Raw genomic sequence first — 24,946 nt, forward strand, 5'->3', positions numbered from 1 at the left:
CAATCACTTTTGAAGTATATATTTCTTTGACTTGGGAAGGTAAGTTGGTAAGGTGTGGAAAATATAAATAATTAGCATCATCGTTTATTGAAATAGAAATTCATATCTCTGACATCACTCATGACGATTTCAGGAAAAAAATTACTCTTCACTCTTTCAATCCAGCAGAATAATCTGAACTTTTACAAATACCTTGAGTGCCAAACTATGATTTTTGGTGAAAATTACTTTTGTTTCTGAAAAATTATAGACCCCAGCAATCACAGAGAAAAATAGTAAGGACTAATATTAGCCACAGACCAGGCTCAACATTAGTTGTTTTCCACAATTACCTCCTTCAGTGCTCATAACAAGTCTTGGAGGTAATTTTATTATCTGCATTTTACAGATGAAGAAACTGGGTCTCAAAGAGGTGAAGTGACAAGTGACCTTGAAGGCATCTGTACGATGTCAATTTCTGCGATGCTGCAAATGGCCAAGCACTATCACCAAATTATGCATCAGGTTCCAATAAAACAGCAGCAACAACTAGAAGATGCACTGAGATTCCAATATTCTCAACCATGGGCGGGAGGGGGAAGACAGGTATCTCTTCAGTGAAAATGTTAGCAGAAATTAGGTAGGGAATGCAATGAATCCAATGTTTTGAGCAAAACTGGGTTCACCTTGCAAGTGCCATTCAAAGAAAAGAGAGGGCTTCCCTGGTGGCGCAGCGGTTGGGAGTCCGCCTGCCGATGCAGGGGACGCGGGTTCGTGCCCCGGTCCGGGAAGATCCCACATGCCGCAGAGCGGCTGGGCCCGTGAGCCATGGCCGCTGAGCCTGCGCGTCCGGAGCCTGTGCTCCGCAACGGGAGAGGCCACAGCGGTGAGAGGCCCGCGTACCGCAAAAAAAAAAAAAAACCAAAGAAAAAAAAAGAAAAGAGAATTTCTTAGTTGAAAAAAATCATATTTAATAGAATGTTTAAAAACGATATCCAATAAAATTAACAAGTACTCTGTAATAGAAGACAGGTAGAAACAGGTTTGCAAACACAACAAAGCTTAGGCCGTAGGTGTTAACCGATCACAGTGTTGGACACGGCAGATAACAACAATAATTTGTAAACTAGCAAAACATCCCAGGGAGAAATCCTACATGCAATCAACCTCTGATGATGAGCAAGAGAGGAAGAGAACGGGACGGAGGAGAAAGAGAAGATGCAATGCGTGTGTGTGCACACACACACGTGCCCACGTGACCAGGGTGCTTTCAGTGAAAAGCAAGAACGAAATAAGCCCTTAATAAAGGCAGAGAAGCTCTACCAGAATTACTGGATAATCATTTTAAAAGATCTGTAGGAAGACAGCTGCATAAGGTAAACTGATGGAATCAAATATTCTTTGGTGGCTGTGTGCAATTACTCGAGAGACATTAGACATCGTGTAAATGAGGATACATCCTTTCTTTTATCAGAACAACGAGGAAGCGTAGATGAAGGCTCTCCGTTGTACACATTCACCACAGTTTTCTCTCTTCTGCTTCATTTTAATAAAACAGCCGCACCACTAACAGCTGTGGAATTGACTTTAAAAACTACGAGCCTAGTGATCACTATTAAATTGGAATGATTCCAACAACTTAGGGAGGAAATATAAGTAAATATAGAAAGACAGGTTTCAGAAACTCAGTTCATGTCTCTATGTGTAAAATAAATTAACCATGATTCATCCTATTGATTCCCCAGAGCCGCCTTATTATACAGACCCGTACACCTAAGATCTATTCATCTTACGTGATCACTACCAAGTCAGAAGTTTGGTAAAAAATAAGATGATCATATACAGGTGCATCTGGGCGTCTGTTTTTGTGATTTTATCAAAAGCGCTCATAACTTAACTCATCAGCCTCTGTTCAGTTCATAGGAGTCTTGTGTGTTCTCCAACATCCAAGAGACACCAGTCAAGTATTTTCCCTTTGGTGCTAGTCATGAAAAGCGATAATTAATAAAACGCCTTGCCCAGCACGTCAAAAACAATCACCATAAAAAAATCCTCTGATCTCTGTTTCTTACCACTCATGTTTTATCACAAAAATGGTCATAAACAACATTGACTTTATGCAAATTCAAAATCCACTGTTTTCTACAATTATAAATATGACAAAAAGTCTGGTGCAGATATCCATATTACAACTTTTTAATTTATCTGCACTATCACTTGTCACAAAATGAAAAAAGGCATGTTGCCAATTAATTTTTGAGAGGTTTTTGTAAAAATAAAGACGCTGTAAACCATAAACTTATCTTTAGAGATTCTTCAGCTGGCGCACCGTGACTCCGCTGAATGTTTCATCGTCATACAAAGTCACATCATTTTAAGAAAAGGCCAATGGGACGTGACTGTTTAACATCTTAGAAGGCCGTGCTTTCAGAACACAAGGGACATGGGCTTTTGAACTTGGTTTCAAAAACTGGCTCCATCGTTTAGAGATCTTGAGCGAGTCATTCGACCTTGCTGAACCTCAGTCTACTCAGGTGTAAGTAAGAAAAAGACTGTTTATTTTCCTGAATATAAGATAAAATGAGATAATATGTGCATCTCATTCTTTCAGCATTCAGTGAATGCTGGTTATCTAGACACTGTTTTCAGTACTGGAAGACACAGTCTTGAACGTGGCAAACCTCAGCCTCACGGAACTTACTTTCTAATGGGTGGAAGAGGGACAGCAAATAAACATATTACAAATTAATTAAAAATACATACATACATACATATATCAGTATAATGTTAGGGACAAATGCAATAAAGGGATCGGTGATGGGATGAGTGGGTATTACCATATATGTTTAGATTCTCTACAAATATTAATATATTTTGTGTTCTTTCTTTTATCCCTCCTTCCTTTGAATCCCTCTTCTAAGGATTACAACCAAGACCGAAAACATGCACACATGCACACACACATACACAGCAAGTTGGATACTGGTTTGGACTATGTTAGTGAGTATCTCTGTATTTTAAAGCTATTTTTCTTAGGCTATTTTTTTTTCTCCTTCACTAAGTACATAACCATTCTATGTATTATTGCGCAAGCATACTGAGGTGGAAGGCATGCTATGGCCTTGTATCTTTCTATCTTCTTTGTAACCTTCCCCAACATTTTGGAGTATATACGTGCAGGTGTGTAGGATATGATCTGTACAGCTTAATTAAACGCTGCCCAATAAAACAGAAGTACATTGAAAAAAAACAGGATAATTAATTTTTACTTCTTAAACAATTTCCTGATCAATTGTCTTAGGGATCCTTATTCTTCTAAAAGGTCCACTTAATTTTTTTTTTTTTTCTAAAATACTGTATGATTTCAAGGATTTGCTTGGTCAAATAAATATCACTGTATAAGTAATCATATATAATGACTGTCATTATCATACATAATGATTGTCATTGCTCTTTTAAAATTGCTATACTTACTTTTCTTCTTCCAGTTTTATTTTGTTGTAATTGATAGACGGCACTGTATACGTTTAAGGAGTACAACAGTGATTTGACTTCCATACATTATGAAATAATGACCACGACAAGTTAGAGAGCACCCATCATCTCACAGAGATACACAATTTAAAAAACAGAAAAAATATTTTTTCCATTTGATGAGAACTCTTAGGATTACTGTCTTTACAGCCTTCGTATGTAACAGCAGTGTTAATTCTATTCATCACGTTGCACGTTACATCACTAGCACTTATTTATCTTATAACTGGAAGATTGTGCCTTTTGACCGCCTTCATCCAATTCCCCCTCCCCTCCCCCCCACCTCTGGAAACCTCAGATCTGATCTCTTTTTCTATGAATTTGTTTGTTTTTGAAGTACAGTTGACCTACAATACTATGTTAGTTTTTCTTACACAACACAGTGATTCAATATTTCTACACACTTCAAAATGATCACCATCCTACGTCCAGTTACCATCTGTCACCATACAAAGATGCTACATTAATTACTAACTAAACTCCCCACAATGTCTACTCCCCATTTACTTTGCGACTGGAAGTTTGTACCTCTTAATCTCCCTCACCTATGTCTCTCCTCCCTCGATCCCCTTCCCCTCTGGCAACCACCTGTTTGGTCTCTGTATGTGTAACTCTGTTTCTGTTTTACATTTGTTCATTTGTTCTGTTTTTTAGATTCCACATATAAGTGAAATCATACACTATTTTTCTTTCTCTGTCTGACTTATTTCACTTAGCACAATATCGTCTAGGTCCATCCATGCTGTCGCAAATAGCAAGATTTCATTCTTCAGTAATATTAAAATTGCTATACTTACAAATGTCATTCACAGTTCCCAATCACCTGAGTTTGCCAATGTTACAAGTCAACAGGGAGTTGGCATAACTGTAGCAAAAGTGCAAATAACGTATCATTCATTCATTTCAACCTTCACTTGTGAAAATTAAACTACATCTAAATATACATATATATGTGTATGTGAGTTTATACATATATACAATTTACAACAGAGTTGGGTATACAGTAAGTACTCAATAAATGTTAATTACTTCCAGCTTTTCCTATCTAAGCTCTTACAATACCTTCCATAACTGATTTCCTACCTCTAGTCTCACCAGGCTTTGTTCCATATTCCAACTGTCACCGGGTAACCTTTCTAAAATACAAATGCAGGTGTATCACTGCTTTTAATGTTTCCTATCACTTTATCATGGAACACAAAGCCCTTAGATACAGAGTGAAGAGGTTCCCACTCTTCTCTGTGTATTCCCAGCATCTCCTTCTTGCCTCCCTCCGGGGCTGACAAAACTCTATGACAAGTCATCTTTCCCTGTTTTTGTCACCATGATTACATTGTGAGCTACTCCTAACAGGGAACCCATCTCATTCACCCTAAGAACTTAGTGGGTGTTCAGAAGCTGTTTGGTAAATGAATGGACAGTTAATTGAACAGATAAAAATATGTGCCAACAATAGGTTGCAAACCAGACGTGAACGTTTGTTCATTGTTTTTAATAATTTGTTTAGTTGAAGGTCTCTTTTGCACAAACCCATCTGTTGAAGAAACATATTTTGCAGAAGTGCTTCCCTGATTTGGGGTGGTTTTGCCCTTGAGATGCTGTTGTTGATATCTACACCCAGGAATCATTCTAAAGAGAATTGTCACCTTGCTTTCCTCATCTCCCCGTATTTCCCTAATAGACACACAGCCTGTAAAAGGACACACGGCATCTCTCCAAAGTGCTGCTTTTAGAAAGAGAGAGAAAGCAGCCGTCCTGCTTAGTTTACACGCCTTCCCCTATGAAGACAAGAGTCTCACACTGGCACTCAAGAGCTCCCTCACAGAACGCCCTCCTATCTTTTCAATGTCGTCAGCAATGGCCCTGAACTCCAGCAGGTCCTTATAGTGACTCTGACCCTCAAACATAATCTTGCTGATTCTCTCCTCCAATGTTTTGCTTGTCTCTTTCTCACACAAGGAAAGCTATGGTAGATGTGAAGACGTACGGCCCACATGTCCCTTTAAGTAGGGACTGTGTGCCCAGTCTTTACCTAAATTGAGGGCAGGGCATCAACAGACAGCGTCCGGGTCCAGCAGCTTCAGGATAGATCAACCTCAGCTGCAGAAGAACACCTGGCCCAAAGTAAGCTCTCCCATTTCTGACGACCAATCGAGAAAGGGTCAGAAGGTCCATTCTGGCCGATTCAGGATCCTCTTACGGGGAAGACTGGCTGCAGGCTTCCTGCTGGGCTGGCAGAGGCTGTGCCGCTATTTCCTAGTTCAACTTCTCTCTGCGCAGTCCGGACTCTGCCCTGCCTTTCCCTCACATACACTCATTCCTAATACACATCTTGAACCCCAGCTCCATCTCAGCATCTGCTCCCAGAGAACCCAACTAGCGACAGATGGCCCACATCACCCATCATTTCACGGCCAGCTCACATTTTCCGGGTCTCTCTTGACTGATAAGGCCCAGCTTGAACGGACCCTGCTCTGCTTTTCCTAGCACTTGCTACCTTAGCAATTCATTGCGAGCAGCGTTTCCTTTTATGTGTATATCACTCATGAGTGTCACTGTCCCTTATCGATGTGAAGCCACGTCCTAAGGTCAGGGCTCATCTCACTCTTTCTCCTTCTGTCCACGGCAGGTGGTACAATACTTCACAGGAAGAACTACTTAATATTTACTGAATGGAAAGTAATACATCTTAGATAATTCATTTTTTCCCCCTCCACTTATCTGTAAGTCATTTTTAAGGTAATTTGGTTAATCTTAAATTTGAAAAGTAAGTTCCTATGCATATTTCTCCATATATATATAATTTGAGTAATGCAATGCACTTCTCTGGAAGTGCTATAAAGGAAAACATTTAGAGTTTAGAAGCATCGTTACATTCTTGGTTCAAGATCTATGTATCGACCGAGGTGTAATTTTTAAAATCCCACATCCAGGGGTAAGATGAATTAACAACTAACGGGAAATCAGCACTGGATAATGTGGCAAAACAAAGCCTAAACAAAGCACTAGCGAACACATTAATATCTCTAAATTATATCTGACAGAATCAATTCTGTTTGGTTATGATGTAGCAAGTTAAATTTCAGGCTTCATTTGAAATAAAGTATAATTTAAATTACCAGCAAAGGCATTGCAGATAGCTGTTATCATAAAAAACAAAGGTGCATTTAACTCACAAGTAACAAACCACCTCCTCAGAAGACGGGATGGTCTTCTAATTATTTCTAATAGAAACAAGCGGCATTTTTCCTTTTATTTTTCTATGGAAACCTGGGAAGATTAGGGGAAATCTTTATTTAGATGTTTGATTCTTACTCAGCTCCTCCAAAGCTTTCAGTTAAATCTAGAAATTGTGATGCAAGTTGGCAGAATGTAGATTTAAACTTAAAAAAAAAAAAGTTTGCAATAACATAAATGTGTGTTCCCAGAAATGAAAACCCTACTCTAACTTCCTACATGTGTCCTTCTGTTGATTAGAACAGAACTGTGCTCCAGCTGTTAAAGTTTCTTTTATTCTTTTCAGAGTTGAAAGGCACACATGCTCTGTCCTTGAAACTCTTAATAACTCTGCCTCTGATTGCCTGTTTTTGAGGAAATATTAAGTTTGTTTCTGTTTTTTTTTAAACTGTTGCCCTTTTGCTCTATTGCTACTCAGAGTAGTACGATGTTTATATCAAACCTTCCTCCTTTTAAGAGCAGTAAACTAGTATATAATGTTAATCCTTTGGATACCACGTTGTTGCATGGTAAAACCGATTTTTGTCTGAAATATATAGGTTGCAGATAGCCTAGGTGTTCATTTCTTTCCATATAGTACTTGAAGGCAAGATAAGCTTAAAAACGTGCTTAATGGGATCAGTGATTAGCTGATGGCCTTTCTTATGGGAGACTTGCACTTGTATTGGCAATCACTTATGGACAGAGAAAATAAAGCTTGGATTGGAGTCTGAAAACTATGATGAAAGCCCACCTCAGACCATCTTTTGAGCATAGAGAAGGAAAATTTCTTTGTCTTCCCTTGACACTTTGGCCTTGGGAAAGGAGCAGGGGTCTAAAACAGGCTAAAAGGGTAAATAAACATATTTGATATATTAGTTTATGGAAGAGACTCTCAAAAGATGGATACTCCTTGTTATCTTCACAAACAATATACCATGTTTTCTAAAACACTTTACAGAACTGCTGTAGTCCAAGGGAAGAGGAATTTCCCCTGAGATAACAGCACACACTCTGAAAGTAATCCCAGGTATGAGGATTAGAAAGATAACTTGAAGCTTCATTTCTTTTATCTTATCACATCTTTGCTCCCTCATAGGAGTATAAGTGATAAGTTCTGTTTCAAAGAACACGGCACTGGAGCTGTACAAACTGAAGCAAAAATTTTTCCCAACTTGTTATGGGTGAGAGGGAAGGAAAGACTGTCTGTCCCTTACTGACTCTCGGAAAGTTTTTATAACGCGTGTGACTGAAACGTCCCATCTTCAGGTCTGTGCTTAAACCTGGAGAGGGCAAATCGTAGCAAATTTGAAGTGGGCACATTCAACGCTTTAGCACCGAGAAAGATAGTACAATTTAACCACAACAAGAATTTTTCAATACAGAAGACTTCTGGCATTGGGGTACGAGAGAGAGAGTGGCCGAAAGGGCACATCTCATCCTCCCTGCTTTGCATCCCCTTCTTAGGAAGAAGAGGACTTACGTGTCACCAGTGGGTTCTGAGGTTTGCATCAGAAGGTGCTGAAACCAGAGCTTCGGGTCTGGCGTGGGGAGCTGGGGAGACCCTGAAGCTCGCACTTCTCTTTGGGAAAAGGGATGCTGACTCTTTAGTTGGTTTTGCTTCCCTTTAATTTTTGGTGCTCAAATAAAGTAATACACCTAAAGTAATTTATTAATGTGGTCTAAAAAGCAAAGTTAATATATGATGATACGGTAGAGTGATGCATGAACCGCAGGACGAGTAACAATAAAAAGAATTTTGGTGATGAAAAAGAATACATATGCGTATAACTGAATCACTCTGCTGTACAGAAATTAACACAACATTGTAAATCAGCTATACTTCAGTAAAATATTTTTAAAAAGAAGAATTTTGGTGAACATAACTTGACATAAGTCAACTACTTTTAAAGGGATCACGTTTAATACATTAAAAACGTGGTACAGTATAACATTATTAATTTAGACGACACACATCTTAATACTCGTGATCGCTGTATCAGATCTAGGTTGAAATAAATGCGTTTACTATCCGTGAGGAAAAGGCTTAAAAAACTGAACAAGATCTGTGTAAAAGGAACAGAAATTCCAGAGGCCAAGGACTAGGGAAACGTGATGTAATTCCATTAAACAGAGATCGGAAATGGGACACATTTATTTTGGACACCAGCTGGAACAGTTAATTACTAAGTCACCAGAAGAACCTTACTCTATGACGACCTTACTTATGAAGCAGTTTCGTGGCATGCACTCAAGGACGCTATTACAACAGGGCTCACACACAGCGTTCACATCCATTTCCTTTAATAATCAATTAGGGACCTGCAGTAGAGTGGAAAAGCAGCATTTCTTTTAAACTCCTCTATAATTCAGATGTTGTCAGTGTGGACTAAACCTGTGGTCAATTAAATCTGAAGTAGTGCAGTCTTTACGTTCCTCGAATCTAGTGGACTTGAAAGCAAATACTATTTTATGATATGTTAATAACACAAGGAATTTTACTAGCAATATTTAGTGGAACATAGAGACACCTAAGCTCTATCTATTTGCACAGCAGCAGAATGGATCTCAGAATGGTCCCAACCATAACTCTTACTCAAACACATTAGCACAGTCCATTTACACGGGAGAATTCTCAGTAGAGACCTGGAAATATGCTTTAAAGTCACAATCAGAAGTTTATTCCAAATGTCCTTGTGTGTATAAATACCAAGCCTGGACTGTGAATCGGAAACCGTAACAGGTGGCTCTCATTTGCTGCAATCTGAAAATAATCTAATTTGTAGCTGAACCAAAGTTTTGCTTCTCCCCCAATCCTGAGAACCGATTCAAAATAAACGAAACCTTATTTTTCCCCCCAGAAATGACTGAACCATGCATTTTAAAACATCAAAATATTCTCAGAGCCCGAGATGGCCTCGGTATTTTATCTAACTTAGAAGTCTGAGAGACAAACACTAGTGCCAAAAGGGACCATGTGGCCAATGAGATTGCAGGTTATCAGTGGAATTATTCTTATCAATGCGAAGTACAAGTAAAACCCATAGAGGTAAAGGGGGATTTTTTCCTCGCAACTGCAGTTAATGGATATACTCATTCCAAATAAGCCTATTCTATTTTGCTTCCTAGTTTCTTTTCCCTTCTGTAACTTCATACAATCAGAATGCAAGATCATTTTCTACTACCTGGATGATTATTTTATTAAGATCAAGTTCTCTTTTGTACAGAATGTGCGTGGTGTTATGCATAATTAAGCACTTGATGAATGCGACTCTTATACAATAAGATTATTGTATCTTCAAACATTTAATCAGTTTTGCCCTAAATTATAGCTTATTATCAATATCCCACTTAGCCTCTGATAATCTGCTATCATGTTGATAGATGCTCTGATATAAAGATTTTTATGAGTGTTGATCAGTATATAGAATTGAAGTAACTATATTATGGCTTAATTTAAATGTTCTCATAGATACAGCCATTTGGTTCAGTTCTGATATGAGTTCAAACTGGAAAAGCTTTGAGAATATAATATTTAAAGAAGAATAGCACACTTCATGAACTTAAACATCAAATTGTATTGTATCAAGTGTTGTTTTAAATATTAAGTAGTATAATGTGGGAAATATGCACTGCATTATCAAAATCTTAGGAGAAAAAGATTTCTGTCTAAAATGCTAACATAAATTCTTTTTCATTGAACATTATATTTTGGGGGGAAGAGTGTCATCTTGTAAGATCAGCATTATATTGCATTTAAGGAAAAATCTTAGAGATTGGTTGAATCTTATCTTAAGCTTATCTTTTCATCTTTCATTACATACTTTCCTTATTAAAAAAAAAGCCTTCTAACTCCCTTGTGAGGTGTTGATAGAACTTTAAAAATGAGAGTCAATTTCTGCTTAATTCAGAGGCACAGAGAGGGTAGGGCATGGTGAGGAATCCAGCTTCAAAAGGAAACAAAGCATGAAAGAAAGTCACCTTGTTAGCTGACAGAGCAGTGTATTTGCCTCAGGGATCGAAGTTTTATTGAATATTCCTGGTTTAAATGGTCACCATAAACTATGCCATCATTACCTACCTGCAGGTCCTAGATGAATCTGCGTACCTACACAGACAGATGACAGGATTGCTGGAATTGCTTTAAAAGAATAGAGCTAAGATAAGATAAGAGAAATATGCACAGTTTTGCTGATTCAAATATTAATTTGGAAACTCTGGCCTTAAAGGGGTGAGGGAAAAAACAGAGGAGTAATGGATATATTCCTGCCTGCTTTATTAGTTCTGTGTATTCCCATCGTATAATGGGGGATCAAAACATGTCTGGTGAATTTTCTTTAAAAGGTACAAGAAGAAGAAATGCAGACACTTATCTTCGAGGCTTAATTTAGTGTTCAGATGACACACAAACTACAACTCTATTTTATACATCAATTGGACAAATAATTAAACAATGTTGTTAATATACTACGCTTGGAGAATTTTATAACTTATTTCCTATATAACCTTCTTGTTGTTCAAAACTTTCCAGGATGGTGAGCTAAAGAACCATTCCTATAACGTTCTAAGAAAGGAAACTTGGAGTTACATATTATAATAATTGCCCCTCTTTGGGTACCTTTAATCGTATAATTTACCAAGTCATGCAGAATTGTTTCTATATAGTTCATATATGGTGCAGTCTGTTTCTACCAAGGTTACTCAAGAGGGGTATCCTCTCTCCTGTATCCCTGCCATGGTTTCCTTGTTTGACCTCTGTTAATGCTCATTGTCTCCTCCCTCTTTTCACCAAACCCTACCTTACCAAGGGTGATTCTACATTTTGAACCTAGTCTGAATGCTGAAGATACAGCAATTAAAAACCCCTTCCTTTAAAGAAGGATTGGAGACAGAGGGAGAGAAAGGAACAGAGAGGGAGAAGTTGAGCAGGCAAAAAGGAAACTGTAATTTAAGTGCTGCTACCACAGGGCCAATCAAAGTTGCGCAGAGCCTATAGGAAGGGCAACTATGCTTTGAGCATTTCTTAGAAATAATAATTAAGCGAAGATTTTTAACAACAGGATGGGTTTAGCAAGATTTTCCCTCTTTGGCAATACGTAGTTATGGATAGAAAAGCTTCTCTAGGCAAGGCAAGGCTCAGATGGGAGAGGAAAAAACTAAAAATAGAACTACCGTATGATCCAGCAATCCCACTCCTGGGCATATACCCAGAGAAAACCATAATTCAAAAAGACACATGCACCCCAACGTTCATTGCAGCACTATTTACAATAGCCAGGTCATGGAAGCAACCTAAGTGTCCATCAACAGAGGAATGGATGAAGAAGATGTGGTACATATATACAATGGAATACTCCTCAGCCATGAAAAGGAATGAAATAGTGCCACTTGCAGAGACATGAACAGACCTAGACTGTCATAGAGAGTGAAGTAAGTCAGAAAGAGAAAAACAAGTATCATACAATATTGCTTATATGTGGAATCTAGAAAAATGGTACAGATGAACTCACTTGCAAAGCAGAAATAGACACACAGATGTAGAGAACAAACTTATGGATACCAAGGGGGGAAGGGGAGGGTGGGATGAACTGGGAGATTGGGATTGACATATATACACTACAATGTATAAAATAGATAACTAATGATAACCTACTGTATAGCACAGGGAACTCTACTCAACGCTCTGTGGTGACCTAAATGGGAAGGAAATCTAAAAAAGAGGGGATATATGTATACATATAAATGATGCACTTTGCTGTACAGCAGAAACTAACACAACAATGTAAAGCAACTATACTCCAATTAAAAAAAAAAAGAAAGAAAGAAATAACCAATGGAGACAGGGCTCCTTAGAGAAAGTAATTTTCAACTTGAAACCTGGAAATCATTATCATTTTACTTTGATTCCATCTTCAAGCCTTCACTGCATGTGAAGATGGAATCTGAGGAAAGTGGGAAGCTCTGGTAGGCTCCATTCTTCGAAAGAGTTATTTCCAATGATTTTCTCATCTTAGTTTTTTTTTTTTAATTCACTTACTTATTTCTTTATTTATGGCTACGTTGGGTCTTCGTTGCTACGCGTGGGCTTTCTCTAGTAGCAGCGAGCGGGGGCTACCCTTTGTTGCAGTGCGCGAGCTTCTCATTGCGGTGCCTTCTCTTGTTGTGGAGCACGGGCTCTAGGCACACGGGCTTCAGTAGTTGTGGCACGTGGGCTCAGTAGCTGTGGCTCGTGGGCTCTAGAGCGCAGGCTCAGTAGTTGTGGCACACGGGCTCAGTTGCTCCACGGCATGTGGGATCCTCCTAGACCAGGGCTCGAACCCGTGTCCCCTGCATCGGCACGGAGATTCTTAACCACCGCGCCACCAGGAAAGTCCCTCTCATCTTAGTTTGAAAGCTGGAAACTATAGGCCAGAGCTGTGACTGGAGCGCACACACAGCAGGTGCTGGGCAAACTATGTTAAATCAGGGGAAGAATAAATATTCTATTCTTGGTGAAGCACTATTTAAGCCAAACTGCATAGAGGTGAAGAACAATAAACGTGGATTTTTATCCAATTATGGTAAATTGTTCTTGAAAATTCAATCTATATAATTCACACCTGTATTTTGTCAAAAAGTGTTCTATGTTGTACCTATTACTCACAGAATAATTGTAATAGGATATAGATTGTTCCTACATATTGGAAGCTCCCCTGTAAGTTTTTTGATCTTCATTCACTTTCCTGCCCAAAGAATTTGTGAGCCTCTGTAGACATGTTAAAACAAAGAGTTGTCCCAGCGGTTGATGGTTCTTTGATATACGGTTGTGATTTTTGGAGAAGGGACACAGAAGTCTTTGTCAGAATCATGTATTAATATACATGCTATTATTTAAAGGTTTGATGTAAACTGGATTTTATGCTTCCTTGCACTTTTAAAACATTAAAGAAAGAAAACACTCCCTGGGTCAAAATTTAATAATAGATGTCATTAATTTTTGTTTTAATCCTCTAATTCAGTCTGTTAATATGACAGAAGCCAATAGTTCTCTGATATTTTAGTGACTTTTTTTGGTGAAGATTTTATTTGTCATTTTCATCATGTAATTGAGACAGCAACAACCTAACTAGTCACTAAATTCCAAAACTTATTATAATTGTTGACATGGTTGTATTTCTTACTTTAAACCAATATATTCAATGAAAAAAATTCAATGAGGTAAGAACATACAAATGTATAAAATCAACATGACAGTAACTTAGAATTATATAACACAATTTCTGCCTCAAAAAACAAATATTACATTGAAAAATTTTTAAATATTTGAGAATTTCCTAAGAGAGTTACAAAATATTCTCACATGAATATATCTAAAATGTTCTTTTAAAACAATTACTTCCACTAATTTGCTCCATTATATCAGCAGCAAAACATTAATTTTTCAAATTAGATTAAAATCTTTTAAAAGAAGTCTACAGGACAACACCACTTACTACTCAACACAGTTGCTTAAGCAATTTAAAAAGTGCAAGTTAACGATTCTGTTCACAAGATTTTACAGATCATTCCCCGTTTTGCCAAAAATTACTACTCATACAAATAACTTTTTTTTTTTTTTTTTGCGGTACGCGGGCCTCTCGCTGCCGTGGCCTCTCCCGTTGCGGAGCACAGGCTCCGGACGCGCAGGCTCAGCGGCCACGGCTCACGGGCCCAGCCGCTCCGCGGCATGTGGGATCCTCCCAGACCAGGGCACGAACCTGCGTCCCCTGCATCGGCAGGCGGACTCCCAACCACTGCGCCACCAGGGAAGCCCCATACAAATAACTTTAATGTTCATATTGTCAAGTATTATATTTTCCATTTAGTGCTTTTATATACAATTTCCTTTTCCCAAGACTAAATATATATACATATATATATATATATTTATATATATATATACACATATATATATATATAATTTAAATAAGTGAACTTTCACCTTTGCCATAAAGCTCTTCCAAACAGACCAGAGGAAAGCTACCAGGTTATCTCTTTTACTGTGTTCTCTTCTTGAAGAATTACAGCCCTAGTCTCTTCATTTGCTTGTGTTTGCACTTGTTCTGTCATCCTATAAAGCACACCTAAACTTGCTATCATCCTTCCATATTTTAGTCTAATGCTGCTCTACTGCAGTGTGTATATATTGTGAACTTCTCTACAGGTCTTCCTGTTTGAAATGACGTATTCGTAAGAGATGAGGGTGGATGACTATGGCTTAATGGACAGTGGCCCAGGAAACCAAACCCCCCTCTTTTTTTAATGACATCACCAGAAAACAATCACAGGCAATGCGCCCATGCATCCTATATTGTTTTTGATTCATCCTTACCTTCTTAGTGTGCTACTGGGCAAACCTGCTTATTCTAGAGAGAAGGGACATGGGCTCTCTGGAGGACAAAAGACAAACAAACAGTGGACCATCTGATACTATTTAGTTTAATGATGAAAAGAGTAATGGATGAGTTAAGGGACATTAAAGGGGCAGTTTCATGCCTTAGAATCTGTTCAGACTGAATCTTTTCAATAGTCTCGACTGCCACTAAAAAAAATTATGTGAGAAAGAAGGATTCTTTTCAACTTCATCACACATTCTAATAAAAATTTTTAACTTTTGCAGGTTTTTAGACATTTAATCATGAGCAGAGTGCCTTTTTCTTATAGGAATTCAATACTGGTTGAACTACACTAAATAGTGCACACACACAGTCTGCTCATAGCAAGCTTCATTCAAGTTCCTAAATTCTAAAGTGAGTATTCTCCATTAACATTTTTGCTTGGATTTCTTCTGGGAGACACATGAAATCATACTTTTTTAAGATTATAATGTTACATATATTATGTATCACATACATGAATGAAAACTCTTTTTTCATATTTAAGTCCCTGAGTTTACTTTTTCCTTTAAATCTTTAAAATAACCTGTTCAGCAAAATGATTTTGTAGTTTTAGCCATCTGAGGGTCAATAATTGGGGGTTAAGTCATATGATACAAAATACATAACAGAGTAGTTCGCTGAAGTGAGTCTATTGTAGTAACAATACTTTAAGAGAAGTAGACACAAGCAAACTTACAGATAAATGAATTATGCACTAGTTTCACTGTCTGATATCAAACGGAGCTAGAAAATAAAGTTTTTCCTTCTCTTTTCACCAGTTAAAATAAGCAAAATTATATTTTAAAATCTATTAAACACTAAGAATTTTTCATATAGTGGGAAAAGGTTTAAAGTACTCCAGCTGCTCAAAGTAATGCTTTTAATTTGAAAATATAAAAAAAAGTAAATACATTCTTGATAAATATCAAAAATATTAATAGTTCTTCCAAGGAGTATGCATTTTGGGATTCTTTTCCCACAAAAATGTATGTGGAGACCAGTGCATTTCAGATAAGTTAAAAATCGAACAGGGACTTCCCTGGTGGTCCGGCAATCAAGACTCTGCGCTCCCAGTGCAGGGGGCCTGGGTTCGATCCCTGGTCGGGGAGCTTGATCCCGCAGGCCACGACGAAAAGAGCCCGCAGGCCGCGACTAAGACCCGGCTCAGCCAAACAAATAAATATTTTTAAAATAAATTAATTAAATAAAAATCAAACAATTCCAGATAAATTGAGCTTTCCTAGAAAACTTCTACCAGTAATGAGGAAAGGTAAATGCTATATCAATTTAACGTATATGCCACATGGATACAATTCAGACAAAATAACAGCACGTTTTGAGTGACATCACAGAGATCAGGGTTAATGCATGAAAGCCAGCCATGGCTTATCCCACAAAACAGACGGGATAACAGATCATTTCATGAAGATCTCCTACAAAATACAACCTATAAATGGTCACTAGTTTTCCCACACTCCCTCCCACCCTCCCTACCCCACCCCTCTAGGTGGTCACAGAGCACCGAGCTGATCTCCCTGTGCTATGCAGCTGCTCCCCACTAGCTATCTGTTTTACATCTGGTGGTGTATATATGTCCCTGCCACTCTCTTGCTGCGTCCCAGTTACCGGGTGCTGCAGACTTTAAAAATAAACAAATAAAAATGAAAACCTGAGTGTCCTGAAGACAGGTGATTTCTGGATCCCAGGGAAGTGCACTGTGGATCATCAGTGCATGAATGCATGCATGCATGAAGGAAGGATTCATTCAGCTACTTGTACTTATCATTTGGACATTTAAAAAATAGTGGATAAATGCTATTAAGTAAACTAACAAAAAGTACACAAAATACCCTTTATTTAACATGCACTAGGTACTTTAGAAGTCTCTTCTTGTTTAGTTATCAGGGCGACCCCCCTCAGTGTCAACATTATCATCCTCGTTTTTCAGATAAAGAAACTGAGGATATGCGACGTTACTGGGATATGCACAGATAATAAATGGAAAAACCATGTTTTGCTCTGTATTGTTCTCTCTTCCCTATCTGCTGGTCTGCCATTAGATCCTGAACCGTTCGAGGAAAGAAAGTATTGATATTTCTCTTATAACAAGGAAACACCTGGCATGATATGCACTTGACAAAGTTTAGTTCATCAATTACCATGTGACACTTAGCAAGGTCATCTTAAGTGAATAGATTTAATCATTTTATTACTATTTTCTTCTATTTTTTCTCATTTCTTCTTTGGCCCAAGGGGCTCTTTGACAGTTTTATTACAACATTTACTGCTTTCCTCTCTAGCTGCTTTTGTCAAACTCAAATGGAGAAGAGTCAGGAGCTTGCCTTGTTATGTAGGAACTTAGGAAAATTATTTAACAAGTTGTGGGTATTGCAAGACTAGACAAAACGTCTTCTGAGCCCTGGTCTGGTGGTCTTTTCATAATATTATGTTGCTTTTCACATTGTGTCCCAAACTTCACATCGTGTTCACAGAGTAGGCACTGAAATGTCATGAAGATACAGACATAGAAACAGCACACTGAATGAAGTAAATTACATTCTATGGTAATGGGCTGGGTCTAGAAACTTTAAAACAACACACAAATTCGAATGCTACATGTGTCTGTGAAAGAATAATATAGAATAGTGCTGGTCCTTGTTTCACTGGGGTTAGAGTGGGCCCCTCTTCGCCCCATGATTTCCCTAATTAGTCTCCACTGTGTTCTCCCTCGGAGTCTGCAGGCCAAGACAGTATCTGCTTTATTGCCATGGGAAGCAAGCTTGCTCTTACTGAGCTTTATTAGATGCTCCATTCTCTCATTTAGAATCCTATTAAGTTTCCCCTTGGCATTTTCTAAATCAATTAGTTTTAGCCTTACCCCCCTTAATGTGCTCCTTTTGGAGGCTCCTAATTTGAGTCCCTAACTCTGGTATTTGTAGTTGCCTTTCCCTTTTCTTTTGGGCAAAGATTTCAATCAATTTTCCCTGCAATACTGCTTTGCTAGCGTCCCACAGAGGCCTATCTGTGACCTCACCATTATCACCGTCTGCTAAATATTCAGCCCATATGTCTTTGAGCTTTTCCCTAAACTACTGCTGCCGAAGGAAGTAATTATTACTTTACCATCTTAGCACTCCCTTGTCACTTTTCAAGGGAAATAATTCCACACCCAAATGAATCATTGCAGGGTCCGAAACTAGAATCCTCGCAACAGAATAGCAACTTTGCCCTCAGTCTCTAGTGGGAATAAGAAAAAAAAAAAATGGTCTGAGAAAGGAAGAAGAGTTTATAGAACAAAATGTGACTTGTGGTCATGAGCATATGCTTAGTTGTTGAAAAATCAATAGAGATGGTTAGCAGATTGTACAGTTACAAAGAATCAGAGGATAATCAAATTTCAGCACCATGAAGAACATGAGAATTCTCTATAACTGTCAGGGAATTGTTTCAGTAATTTATTCTGTAGTCCAGGTATTTGTTTTTATAAACACACATAAATAAAATGCATAGTAAGCTCTTAATTCACTTAAAATAAATTGAAAAAAGACTGGAAGGAAATATATAAAATATCATTTCTAATCTTATTTTTAAGAATGGATAATTATGGATCATTTTAATTTTCAAGTTAATACTTTTCCAAATACTCAACAGCAATCATATTTATCACTAGAAGGAAATTAAAAAAAAAAAAAAAATCAGGGGCTTCCCTGGTGGCGCAGTGGTTAAGAATCTGCCTGCCAATGCAGGGGACATCGGTTTGAGCCCTGGTCCGGGAAGATCTCACATGCCGCGGAACAACTAAGCCCGTGCATCACAAGTACCGACCCCGTGGTCTAGAGCACACGTGCCACAACTACTGAGCCTGCGTGCCTAGAGTCCGTGCTCTGCAACAAGAGAAGCCACCGCAATGAGAGGCCTGCGCACCGCAACGAAGAGGAGCCCCCGCTCGCCACAACTAGAGAAAGCCTGCGTGCAGCAACGAAGACCCAATGCAGCCAAAAATAAACAAACAAATTTATTAAAAAAAAACCCCAACACATTAATACCTATGGACTGTGATCTGTGTAATTTGAGATTCACAGACTAAAACTGTGATTATCTTACAGAACTAAGAAAACTGAGTTCCACTGCTTTGCAACTGTATATACTATGTTTCCAGTGAATGTACTATTCTAGAAATATGCATTACCGATTTCTGTTAAAATTATGTATTTTTTCCCCAAATAAGCTTATATGGTTTTAAGTAAATAAACTGAGATACATATATGGCACTACCAGCTAGTGTCACAGAACCGGAAAAATAAATTCTAGAAAAGATCGCATAAAGAAATACATACGAACATAAAATCAGTGATGAGCCAGACCACAAGAATGTAATTGTTACTTTCTAAATAATTTTCAATAAGGCATGTAAAAGCTAAAGAAAATGATTCATTATTCAGTAATTCATTAAATACTAGATACCATGTTTTTGTAGGAATATGACATTTACAATGTATCAGTAGTTTGCAGGAAACACCATGCAATGTTCTGTGTTCCAGTATTTCAGTTGTCACTACAAACTTCACTTGGTATTGATGGGGAGGTCCACTGCAGTCACCATCCCCCTAGAGCACACTTAGCATAACAAGAACGCATCCAATAAAACCTTAACTAAACACATTTCTTTTCAAATTGTTTGGGAAGTTGAATCATAAACCCCGCACTCAAGGTGGCCCAGAGTGGCACTGGGAATGTTAAGTGCCGTAATTGCCTCTATGCCTGTGTTGTTTCTAAGTGTTCTGTTCACTAAGGACGCTTCTACTCATACTTAAATTCTCCTATTACCATTTTATCAGCATCCTACAAGTCTTCTACATAGAGAAGTTTGAAATCCAAAAATGATTTTGCTTTAGAGGGGTCACAGATACTGAGAACACAATTAAATTAAAGATAACATTTTAAAGATCAAAATTGGGCAATGGCATGAAGCTATTTTATCTGCATGTAGCTTCTTCCTTTGGATTCTAATGTTAGTTGTTTGGGCCACAATCATTTTTAAATTTTTATTTTTCTGGTGACATTTACTTTTCAATTTATTGCATTTTACGAAAGCAGTGTCCAAGACAGATAGAAAATTTACAAGAAAATGTTCCTTCAACAAAATAGTTTGAGAAACACTGTCCGAGGCCATAAAAGACGTATCCACACATGGCAAAGTTTAAATTTCACACAGACTACGTTGAATGACTACAACTCATTTAAGAAATAAATCAATAATTAAAAAAAATCAAAATAAACAATCAAGGACAGACTCATGGGTCTAGGGGAGAATCACAAAGGCATTGAGGAATCACTTACAACTGATCAATAACAAATCAAAACTCGTGGGATCTAGATTAAGGCAGTGCGTGGAAAGAAATGTGCAGTGCTAAATGGTTAACTGGAAAAAAAAAAAGGAAGCTGAAAATTAAATAAACTAAGTATCCAAAACTGGGGGCTCAAAAATGACAATAAAATAAGTCTAAAGGAAGTAGGAAGGAATATTGTGATATGAGCAGAATTAATAAAAAGGAAATAAAAATTAAATAAATGACCCAATAATCCAAAGCTTGGTTTGTTAAAAAGTGTCATAAACTTGACAAACCTAATCCAAAACCCAATATATACATATATAAAGCTGGCTCTTTTTGAGACACAGAATATTTTTGGGTTTTTCTTTTTTCAGAGGAATAATAGTTATTAGTAATTTTCTCTTATTAGTTACATCTGTTAGTCCCTATCTATATTCCTATTGTCAGCAGGAAAGACATTTGCAAAAGAAACTACCAATTTCCCTAGTCCTCTGAATGCAGTGAGACACTGCCTTATTCTGCAGCTAGTCAGTAGGTGGGAGTAGAGAGCAAGGGGAGATGAAGGCTTGCCCCGGGGCCTCAAGAACAGGAAAAGAAAGCGAGGGCTTGTGCCAGAGGGAGGTATTGTGTTTTCAGTAGGACACAGACACACGGAAAAAGAAACAATCAAGTTATTTGGTGGCAGAGGGGAGGGACAAATATACTTCCGGTTTATTTTTTAAGGAAATGAATAGGTGAGTCTGCACGAGCCATTTGGTTTACAAGGGAAGCCCTTCTGAGCACAGCCTGGATGGCTAAGAGGACAAATTTGTTCCGAAAAATGAAGCAGAAGAATATCGAGTTTCCAAATGCAGCTCTGGAGAGAGGGGTCATGGACCTGGGAAGAGGGAGAGGTAGGAAGAGTTGAGGAAGATTTAGGGTTGGATTCAAGAAGGAATCATCACATCGCTGGGTCACTGGGATGAGGGGTTGACTGGCAGAATACCGTAAATGGGAGAACTCCGATATGAAACACAAATTTTAGGCAGTTCCCTGTATTTCGATTTGCTGCAATATCTTTCCACAGTACCAGAACATCTGGAAGTGTCTTGTCTTAGTCATCTTCTGAACAAGGGAACAGAGGCAGTGTGCAGGGTTGGATAAAGTAAGATGAAGGGGAGAAGGGAAGGCCCTGGGTTCTCCGCTCTGTGTGAAATGGGATGCTCGGACATTTTTATTCAAATCTTAAGAGACAGAGAGACCTAGGAGGATGCAAGAAGTCTGAGAACCACCATAACAACGCGGATTTGAATTACAGGGCCTTGAGGTACAGAAGATAATACCTAAGGCAGAACAGCAACTCAACATGTTTTTAGACGGTAAATAACTAAAGAAATAAGAAACATACTGTGACAGGACAGGAAATCCATTAAGTTATTAACATAAACTATATGCTCTTAAATTCCTGGTCTTACCTCTAAAAACTTTACTTTTGTTTATAAGGACTAACTGACACCAAAACCAGGATGCCATCTTCAGTAGCTTTACCCCTTCCCCACAATACATTCTTCCCGCTGAGCTAAGCATGAGCTTAAATCTGCATTCTATTTTCCTAGACACTCTGCTGAACCGCTTTTCTCGTAAATAATCCTTGTGCAGTGGCTCAGATCCCAAACATTTTCCACCACAAACTCTTCAGTCCTTTTGATTTGGGGGCAGATGGCTGTGTTCAGTTTAGAGAATTAGGGACAATGAATTGTCACCAGACGTGAAAGCCCACCGGAGCCCAAGTGACTGGCAGTATTATCTTGCATTGACTGGACTCACAGTAAATATGAACATCCACAGTTCAGCTAACACATCATCTTTTTTGTTTTTTTAATAAATTTATTTATTTTATTTATTTTTGGCTGAGTTGAGTCTTCGTTGCTGCGTGGGGGCTTTTCTCTAGTTGCAGTGAGTGGGGGTTCTCTTGTTGCAGAGCGTGGGCTCTAGGCACATGGGCTCAGTAGTTGTGGCTCGCGGGCTCTAGAGCACAGGCTCAAAAGTTGTGGCGCACAGGCTTAGCCGCTCCGCGGCCTGTGGGATCTTCCCGGTCCAGGGTTCGAACCCGTGTCCCCTGCACTGGCAGGCTGATTCTTAACCACTGCGCCACCAGGGAAGCCCAAACACATTGTCTTTTGATATATTAGCCTTCAGACTTTAAACGGACCTATCATCTCTCGCATAGAGTTCACTGATCCCGTACAAGGATACAGGTACAACTAGGGTGGGCAAGAATATGTGGCCATATTGTCTACCATAAAAATCCTTCAATAAGGAGTTAGGCAAAACTGGTTTAATATACATTTTGTATTTTATCTACCTAGGGTATTCCCATTAAGGAATAATTTTTATCAACAGCATTTATCATTTGTTACGTATACTTTCCCATTTTGTGCTTTCATGTATATCATTACTGGCTGCCTCCAAACTGCCTGTTTCTCTCGTATCTAAAGTATGCAAGCATGAAACTCTACGATAGCCATCCATAGACTTACGTGTTCTATCTGATCCTTTTATTAGGATTAGTATTATTATAAATTAACTGGAACACAGAACCACACCCTCTGTTTTCCACAAAGGCTAGACCCTGTAGCCATGGGAGTCTTACACATAGTAAATTCATAATAATACTTTTTTGAACAAAGGACCTCTTTTTGAATTCAAAACTGGGAGGTAGTATAATCCTTTCTACCATGTCCAGCGATTCAAAAGTGATACAACTTCTCTGTCTCCCACACTTTACCCTGTCTGATTTCTGCTTTCCACGCTGGAGAGGGAGATGGGAGAGTTAGGGAAGAGTATTCCTCGCTTCCAGCATTACAGTCCTCTTTCTTTTCCCTTCCAAGCAATTGATACAGAAAATGACAAAGAAGAGAGAAAATTCACAATTATACATAAAAGTCAAATAAGCACAATCCTCCCCTTCTCCCCTTTCCACTATTTAGCACATTAACAGTAAGATGGACTACAGAGGGACCCTAGGGCCTCCCACACAGAGTTTTCCCCCTTTCCCCTGCCCCATGAGAGTTATTCAATGCGCGTTTCTACAGCTATGATCCCTGGTTACTAGAAAAAGGCTCCTGCAAATATCCATTCTCATGCAAAAATGTAAGCAGATTTCAATCACTGCACAGAGTGTTTTACACCTTTATTAAAAATATTACAAAGCACGAGAAACAAACGCTCTGGAGAATGAGAGGAGCTTTTTAAAATAATTATCACTCTATAAAAATCAAAAATCAGTGCTATTGTAACGAGGATGTTTGTTATGCTGTAATATGCACATCGAATGCTGTATCTGAAAAGGGTTAAAGAACCAATCACAGGGGTCATGCTGACACGTGCTCCAGAATGCCCTTGATGGACGGCATCTCTCCCTAGTGCATTAGATACAGAGGCGCAATCACTGAAGCAAAGTTTATCGTGGTCACATCTATCAGCTGTTCAAATAACCAGGCCTTACCCAATCCTGTGTCAGCCTGGTGGACTTCGCTAGTTAAACATCACATCCTTCCAGTGCCTTAAAAAATGTCAGTCTCCTATCTGGCCACCTGACCAAGAGAATGAGGCTTTGAGGCAGAGCTTTTAATGCGACTGGGAACAACAAAATATTTATCTGCATTCTTCTTACTGAGGAAATAACGCAAGTTCATAAAATCAGGATGATCAGATCTCCTATTGTAACTAAGAATGGATGGGGAATTTTTTAAAGATAATTTCAAGACTGAAAGCATGACTACCTTCAGTGGCAAGGCTTCCAACAAGACAGGACGCTCAGGCCTTACACACGTAATAAACAAGCATTCACGTTGACTCAGAACTCTGCTGAAGACATCCAGGTAAGATTTTATTGAATTTGTGTTTCATTAGTTGTGAGACACAAAAAGCTGCCAGCTAGGACTTGCACAACTTCACCTCCGGTAGGACGATTGGGTCCCAAGACTTGAGCAAGTGCTTACTGCGGAATTTACCTGTCTCCACCCCAATACTTCGCAGCAAATACGTGCTGGGTTGCCCATGCGGCATCATTTATTAAAAGTTCAAATCTTATATAATTTAGCTCTAGCGAACCTTTCTCAAGTAGATGTTTTTTATTATTCCTGTTTCACTGATGAGGAAATTGAGACATATTTAAGTAATTTGCTTGAGAGTAAACAACAAGGAAGTATCAGAGCTAGGATTTAAACCTAGATATTATGACACCAAAATTGCTTTTCTCTGAAAAGCGTTTTAAGTACTTATGCAATCCTCAAGCTTATTCTGGCCATAATTTTCATCTTTTACTTAACAAAGAACTGAAGTCTGTTTCTTATACGCTTTGAGAGTACTTGCGCAACGTGTTTCTCCTGCATGTAGCAGATGAATCTTTTTAGAATATCCGAAGAATCATTATAGGACCAAGTATCCATCATCATGTGTGCGCTTTTTTTATACCCTAGTGAAAGACAGAGCATTTCATTACAG

General features: G+C 38.4%; 1 long non-coding RNA gene across 1 annotated transcript in view; it reads right to left on the bottom strand.

The window, feature by feature from the left end:
- Positions 1-24,946, bottom strand: part of LOC309977642 — a 918,540-nt gene that overhangs the window by 118,843 nt on the left and 774,751 nt on the right. The window lies entirely within an intron of this gene.

This window comes from Leucopleurus acutus (genome assembly GCF_964270905.1).
Source record: "Leucopleurus acutus genome assembly, chromosome: 21".
Classification (NCBI taxonomy): domain Eukaryota; kingdom Metazoa; phylum Chordata; class Mammalia; order Artiodactyla; family Delphinidae; genus Leucopleurus; species Leucopleurus acutus.